This window comes from Equus caballus, unplaced genomic scaffold (assembly GCF_041296265.1).
Source record: "Equus caballus isolate H_3958 breed thoroughbred unplaced genomic scaffold, TB-T2T unassigned-0001491, whole genome shotgun sequence".
In the NCBI taxonomy this organism is placed as follows: domain Eukaryota; kingdom Metazoa; phylum Chordata; class Mammalia; order Perissodactyla; family Equidae; genus Equus; species Equus caballus.
The window spans coordinates 13692-21239 of record NW_027222169.1 but is presented as its reverse complement, the minus strand read 5'-3'; the positions used below and the strand labels follow the sequence as shown (position 1 = coordinate 21239).

Here is a 7548-nt window from a genome sequence, read left to right as displayed (position 1 = left end):
GGGTCCTCGTCCCCCTTCCTAAACGGACGGCTCGGCTCGGAGGCGTGAGATACGTTTCGCATCCTCCTCGTCGTCTTCACTCAAAGTTTTATTGGAGTTTTGAAGATTTTATTTTTTGTCTTTCCTTTTTCTCCCCAAAGCCCCCCCGGTACATAGTTGTGTGTTCTTCGTTGTGGGTCCTTCTAGCGGTGGTATGTGGGACGCCGCCTCAGCGTGGTTTGATGAGCAGTGCCGTGTCCGCGCCCGGGATCCGAACCGACGAAACACTGGGCCGCCTGCAGCGGAGCGCGCGAACTTAACCACTCGGCCACGGGGCCAGCCCCTTACTGGATTTTTAAAACAACTCCGGGGGCCGGCCCGGTGGCGCGGCGGTGAAGTTCGCACGTTCCGCTCCGCCGGCCCCGGGTTCGCCGGTCCGGATCCCGGGCGCAGGACCCGGCACCGCTTGGCGAGACACGCTGTGGCAGGCGTCCCACCTGGAAAGTAGAGGGGGATGGGCACGGATGTCAGCTCAGGGCCAGTCTTCCTCGGCCGACAGAGGAGGATTGGCGGCAGATGTTCGCTCAGGGCTCATCTTCCTCAAAAATAAAATAATAAATCGATTCGATAAAATATCAAATAACACAACCGCGGGATCACGACTTAGAGTCACCATTGGCCCGATGATGCCACTCCCCACCCCCCCCACCCCCCTACCCCCCACCATTTGGAGGTGCCGTCAGTGGGATTCGTTCCTGTTTGTCCATCTTTCTTCCTCTTTTTTTTTTTTTTTTTAAAGACCGGCACCCGAGCTCATTGCCAATCTTATCTTTTCTTTTTATTCCTCCTCCTTCTTCTTCTTCTCCCCAGAGCACCCCAGTACCTAGTTGTATATTCTCTTTGAGGGTCCCTCTGGTTCTGCCGTGTGGGACGCCACCTCAGCGTGGCTTGATGAGCGGTACCGTGTCCGAGCCCAGGATCCGAACCTTTGAAGCCCCGGGCCGCTGAAGCGGAGCGTGCAAACTCAACCGCTCGGCCATGGGGTCAGCCCCTTCCTTCGGAGGAGGAGGGGGGGGGAGGAGGAGGAGGAGGAGGAGGAGGCAGGCGCTGTGTGAAGTCGCCAGTGAGTCTGTGGAAAGAGACGGAGGATTTCCCATGGGAAGCTGGGGCGGGGGACACGGACCAATGTCGTGCGAACTTGAAGGTGAATGATCAAAAAACCCACACACGCCTAGAGCAGCGGGTTGCCAGTTAGGAGTTTGCTTGCCGGGCCCATAACGCAGGGCTCATCGATGAGCCAAACCGTCCGTGATCCTCAAGCAGTCTAGTAGGGTTAGAGAAAGGAGGGGGGCACTCTTTCTGCCCCAGACGAGGCGAGTTTCTCAGACAGCCACCCTGCCCCAACATCTTCCCTCCCTGCCTCCCGGCCCTTGGCGGACTGCGGCCTAAGGGTGGGGGAATTGAAGAAAGCCGTTCAATGGAAAAGAGCCCGAGGCCATGGGAGAGAGCTTCCTGCACTTGAATGAAGCCCTGACACCAGGCCCGTCGGAATGAATGGGCCTGACCTCCCCTCCCCCCCCCCCCCCCCTCCCAGGCTGGCGAGTCCCACCGACTCGACTCGGCAGTGGAAGGCTAGGGGTTTCCTCCGAAATGGTGAACCGGCCCCCTTGTCCACAGGAAAACCACACACGGCTACAGCCTAGGCAGGATCTCGGGCCAAGTCGTCAGGGTGGCAAGATGATGGTGGATGAGAGGAAACTTGTTCTGGGACCGCCCCGCCCCCCCCCCATCGCCTCTCTGGCTGACAAGAGGGCTGGGGAGCGGTGAGGGTCAGGGGGAGAGTGGGGGCGGGGCCGGGACAGGGACCACCGGGCAGTAGGACGGGAGTAGCCCTGAGGCCTGCCTGCCTGCCTGCCTGCCTGCCTGCCTGCCTGCTTCCTTCCCTGCCGGCGCAGGGCTGAGAGAGGCACGGGGCACGCTGGCTCCTGCCCCTTCACTCATTCGGGAAGCCTTCTGTTGTTGCTCCTGAGGTGCCGGCTGCGGTGACAGACAGAGCAAAACTCCTCTCTCTGTCTATTTCTTCAAAGGCCCGAGTCTGAGCTACGACAGATTCCCCTGTGGCTCGACCCGCAACCTCCCATCCTGCCAGACCAGACCCCTTGTCCAAAAACCTCCACTGGAGGAGCTCTTTCACCTGACCCGGAAAGGAAACACCAGCCCTGCCTCAGCCTCACACCCACCACCACCACCACCATCACAACCATCCCCCCCCCCCGCCCCACTCTCCTCCGGACCCAGATACCTAACAGAGAGAACAAAAATCCAAAAATCCTGCTGCTCTCCTTCTACCGCCTCCACTTTAGAAGAGTCGGTCTCCCCCGAACACCTCAGACTCTGTGACTTCCCGCGGCCTCCCTTTCCCCGTCCCCATGCTCTCCCCGGACGGGCCCCATCTTACACTCGAACGACAGCTCCACCGCTCGGGGCAGCTAGACACGATGTCCCAAAGTGGCCCAGACGGTAGCCTGGTCGATTCCAAAGGACCCACACACGCAGTCGGCCATAAACGTGGTGTGGAGATCGTGGACGTTCGCGGGCCTCTGATGAAATCGCTGCTCCGGGGACCCCGGCGTCTAGGACCCGTCTTCTCCATGTTCTTCACACCGTTGCTCCTGGGCCGGTTATTCTCTTCCCTCTCGCTGACCTTAACGTTTTGTCTCTGCCATTGAATTTTTTTTTTAAAGATTTTATTTTTTCCTTTTTCTCCCCAAAGCCCCCCGGTACATAGTTGTGTATTCTTCGTTGTGGGTTCTTCTAGTTGTGGCATGTGGGACGCTGCCTCAGCGTGGTCTGATGAACAGTGCCATGTCCGCGCCCAGGATTCGAACCCACGAAACACTGGGCCGCCTGCAGCGGAGCGCGCGAACTTAACCACTCGGCCACGGGGCCAGCCCCCTCTGCCATTGAATTTTGACCGTGCGAATGTGACTTGCCGCTGTAGGGCTGCGTGGATCTCTCAGGCATCCTGCTGTGCCATGCGGGGGGGGGGAATCCTTGGTGGGTGGGTCGATAGACGTCCCTTTGGTTGTCCCCTGGAGGGGAGAGACAGAGGGGACGACTCAATCCACCACGAACGCTGATGTCGCTCCGATAAACCTGTAGCGGTGATTCTAGTTTATGGCCCGTGTCCTGAAAAGAACTTCCCGAAGGGCCAGCCCGGCGGTACAGCAGTTAAGTTCGCACGTTCCGTTTTGTCGGCCAGGGGTTCGCCGGTTCGGATCCAGGGTGCGGACGTGGCGCCGCTTGGTGAGCCATGCTGTGGTCGGCGTCCCGCCTATCAACGGGAGGAGGATGGGCACGGATGTTAGCTCGGGACCACTCTCCCGGGGCAAAAAGAGGAGAATTGGCAGCAGGTGTCAGCTCGGGGCTCGTCTTCCTCGAAAAATAAATTAATTAAATAAATAGAAACAACTTCCCAAACCTCTCTGATAACTTGAAGCTTTGAAGTTTTGCGAGGTGAAATCAGGTGATAAAAAAGTCCACGGACGGGGGCAGCCCCGTGGCCGAGTGGTTAAGTTCCCACGCTCCCCTTCGGCGGCCCAGGGTTTTGCCCGTTCAGATCCCGGGCACGGACACGGCACCGCTCGTCGGGCCGTGTGGAGGCGGCGTCCCACATGCCACCACTAGAACGGCCCTCAACTAAGATAGACAACTATGTCATGGGGGGGATTTGGGGAGAAAAATCGGGGGGGGGGAAAAAACAAAAACGGAAGATTGGCAACAGTCGTTAGCTCGGGTGCCAAACTTAAGACAAAAACAATTTCCTTGACGATGTAGATCATTTCCGAGTAAGATAGAACCTGAGACGTGAGTGGCTAAATAGAAGTTTATCTACTTTGGGTTTGTGAGGATACGGAAACGAAAAGACGTTTGGGTCTATCGAGGAACACGTCTCGTGCTTTATTAAAAGCTTTGACAGGGGACGGCGGCACGGCGGCATAGTGGTTAAGCTCCTGCACTCAGCTTCGGCAGCCTGGGGTCCTCGGGTTCAGATCCCGGGCGTGGACCTCCACCGCTCCTCACACCGGGCTGTGGTGGCATCCCGTCCGCAAGATCAAGGAAGTGGGGCGCAGGTGTTACCTCGGGCCCGCTCTCCCTCAAGCAGAAAGAAGAGGAAGATTGGCAACAGGCGTCAGCTCTGTGAGGGCCGATCTTCCTCACCCAAAAACTAAAGTGAGATGAAATCAAATAAAGCGAAGGAAGAGATAAACCTATGAAATCCCATGTTTCTAAAAGTGGCCAAGTGTTTAGAAATTGGCCAAGCGACAGACTGCTCATGGGAAGGACAGTTCCTAATTGCTGACTTCTTAGTTTTCACCAAAATTAAGGTTCGTGAGGGTTAAAAATTCTACTTAACGAATGCGATGAAAGCCACTAGGCCGGCCCAGTGGCACGCTGGTTAAGTGTGCCTGTTCCACTTCGCCGGCCCGGGGTTCGCCGGTTCGGATCCCGGGGGTGGACGTGGCACCGCTGGGCGAGCCACGTGGTGGTAGGCGTCCCACATATGAAGTAGAGGAAGATGGGCACGGAGGTTAGCTCAGGGCCAGCCTTCCTCGGCAAAAAGAGGAGGATTGGCAGCAGTTAGCTCAGGGCTCATCGTCCTCAAAACAAAACAACACAAAACAAAACAAAAAGCCACTAAAAGTGAATATGGGAAACATCTTTGTGTTCAAGGAAAGTGAGATGGCTGCCTTCAGGCAAGAGGGCCTAAAAAGTAAAGATCGTTTTGTCTGTGAAAAGGTGATCACGGGGAAAAAAATCTGAGAAAAAGGTCTGTTCGTGGTCAAGTGGCCTAAAATTGGAACGAGTGGACAGATAGAAATGGCGAGCGATAGGATCTATTGGAGTCTATGAGGAAGCCATTGGGTGTCGGCCTAATTCGGCCTGACAGTGTTTTTCCAAAAGGGCCTGACGTGGCCGTCGAGCACGCATCGCATCGTAGATCTGCTTTAAACATTTCCTACGGCAAGAACCAATGCCCTTAAGGGAAAGGAGCAGCTTCCCCGTGCTCGGGCCTTTCCTTAAGGAGAGGCATCTTTCCTTAGGCTAGGAACGGATGGTTGCGCTCACCTTTGACCATCCGGCTCACCTGTGACCACCCAGGCCCAGACAACAGACCTGCCACCCAGCAGTGTCTGTCGATCGCTGTGCTGACAGAGCAGTGTCGCGACTATCGTCCAAGGGACCTTTCGATCCTATGTGAAACGTCCTCTCTGGGGGTCTAGAAGCACTCTGTACACCCCACTTCCCGGGCGCCCTTTCTTCCTTCAGGAAGAAAGGCCCCGGGCCACAGTCCTTACATCTTAGGTCAGAATAAACTCACCCCGATTTTCACGGATAGATTGGTTCCGGATTATTTCCATCGACAGAATGGAATCAAGTCAATGAGTTTCAAGATCGGAGGGAAGCTGATGCAAAATCAGAATTGGTTTTTCTCGCTCTCGAAAGGATACTTTTCTCTAACTTCTAGTCTCCTCCTGATAAAGACATTGGAAAAGGTTTCTCTTGACCTCTGAGGGAATCGACACCAAAGACAGAGATCCTCCATTTTGTCAGAATGATTTCCTAGGCCTCTAACGGAGGAGGCCTCCCTCGGACGGGAGCTCAGCTTTTGTTTTGCAACAGTTTTCCTCTCTCTGCTTGCCTTTAACATCTCCTTTCCCGTTCTTCTTATTTGGAAGGGAAATACGTGCACCGCTGGGGGGGGGAGGGGGAAGAATTTTCTAAATGACCAAAGAAGATCTACGACTGTTGTTATTTTGGTTTCACGGAGCAGTTCCACGTCCACATTTACCCCATTTTAAACACCCACACACACTCACAGCACGGCGCTGTGAGGATGTCCCGGGGAACTCGATTTGTGGAGGGAATGGCTGTGAGGTCTCTGCCCCCAACCCGCACCATTTGGGTGCTTCTGCTTGTTGATGAGGACGGGAAGCCCTGCTGAAATCCATATTCTTATCACCACACGTGAATCTGCACCCATGCTCCCCCCGTGTGTCGTCTTTGGGCTTTGCTGTGGCCCCGTGCGGAGGGAGACCCGTTTTGTCTTGTAAACTTTTCAGCGGCCAAGCGGCTCGGTCCTTTCCTCTACGACTTGTGGGCTCCGTCTGTCCGTCTGCCTTAGAAAGACCCTCTGGGCCGGAAGTGACAGGCTGCACACAATTCCTGACAGACTGCGGACAATTCCTCCGTCGTCACGGTCCTTCTCTGATGACGTGCATGGTTTCGGTTTGACAGCGACCCCCACCCCCCACCCCGCCCTGATTTTCTAAGTCCTCCCGGGACCCGGGAAGTGCTCGGGCCGCTCCGGGAATCGGGGGCCGGCAGCCCCGGCCTGCCCCGTGGCATCTCCGGGGACTTTTCCACCCTCTGTCCGCGTCAGCCAGCCGGCAGCCCCGGCCCGGCCCAGGAGTCACGTGGGGAGTCTGTCCCCTTCCTGGCAAGCCCACCCACCCCACCCCCCTCCCCGCCGATTTTCCAAGACCTCCTTCTGCGCCCAGGGTTGCCCTGTGCTGCCTGGGAGCTCCGAGGTGGACACCCTGGGGCCTCGCGTGGTGACCTCCCGGCCGCCCCAAGCGGGCCCAGAGAGAAAGAGAGAGAGAGACAGAGTCAGAGACAGAGAGACAGAGAGACAGAGACAGAGGTAGACAGAGAGAGACCTGACCCGGCGGTGGGCTCAGGCTGTGCACTCTCGCTGGCCGGTTCCCTCCCGCTGACCCCTCCGCGCCGGTTGTTGGGCGCCATCTGGCGGCCGCTTTTACAGAGTGGCCCTCCTCCGGAGCCCCGGCGACATGAGCAAGGGATGGGACTTGCAGGACGTCTGTGTGGTTTCCAGTGTGGGTCTGTGTGGAACAGAGCTGCTAAGAACATTCATGCCCCGGATTCTGTGTGAATGAACAGGAACGTGGCCGCAGCCCCCACCCCGCCCCCCGCCCCAGCCCCCGGGAGTGGCGGGAGTGGGGCCCTCCAGACCACCCTCGGGTTGGATGCCTCCCTCCCTGGAAGGACTCACGGGACTCCACAAAAGCTGACTTCCTGGAGGTCCAGCGGAGACCCCCAAGGCCCAAGGCCCCCCACCACCACCACCACAGATCACTGTGGAAGCCTTAACGACCCAAGGCTCCAGCTACATACAGACGCTCTTAGGAGGCAAGATACACCAAGGGCTTATGTAGGTTGCCGCTTTCGGTGGTTGTTTCCGCGGCGTGTGAGTTTTGGAACCCGCCACGCCATTTTTCACAGAGGCCATACCGTTTCCCTTCACCACCAGTGAGGCGTGAGTGACTGACTTGGCTTCTCCGCGACCTCACTAGCAGTTTGATCCTGTTCCTGTATTTGGAAGAAGCCAGTCTCACCCATGTGTCCCCACAATGTCTCCCTCTAATTTTCTCACTTGCTTTTCCAGGGAACAGCTCACATCTTTTCATGCGCTCATTGGTCATCCATGCGTACCTCCTCCTCCCCAGGTGAAAGTGCCTGCTCTGTCTATTGGCCTTCCATTGTATT

The 7548-nt window shown here is 56.9% G+C and overlaps 1 long non-coding RNA gene across 1 annotated transcript; it reads right to left on the bottom strand.

Annotated features, from left to right (window-relative positions):
* Positions 1-3877: 3877 nt before the first annotated feature.
* On the bottom strand, positions 3878-6466 carry LOC138922594 (uncharacterized). Its single transcript, XR_011435717.1, has 2 exons — positions 5363-6466; positions 3878-4587 (listed from the first exon to the last, which is right to left on the bottom strand). It is a non-coding gene; the product is annotated as an uncharacterized lncRNA (long non-coding RNA).
* Positions 6467-7548: the final 1082 nt, after the last annotated feature.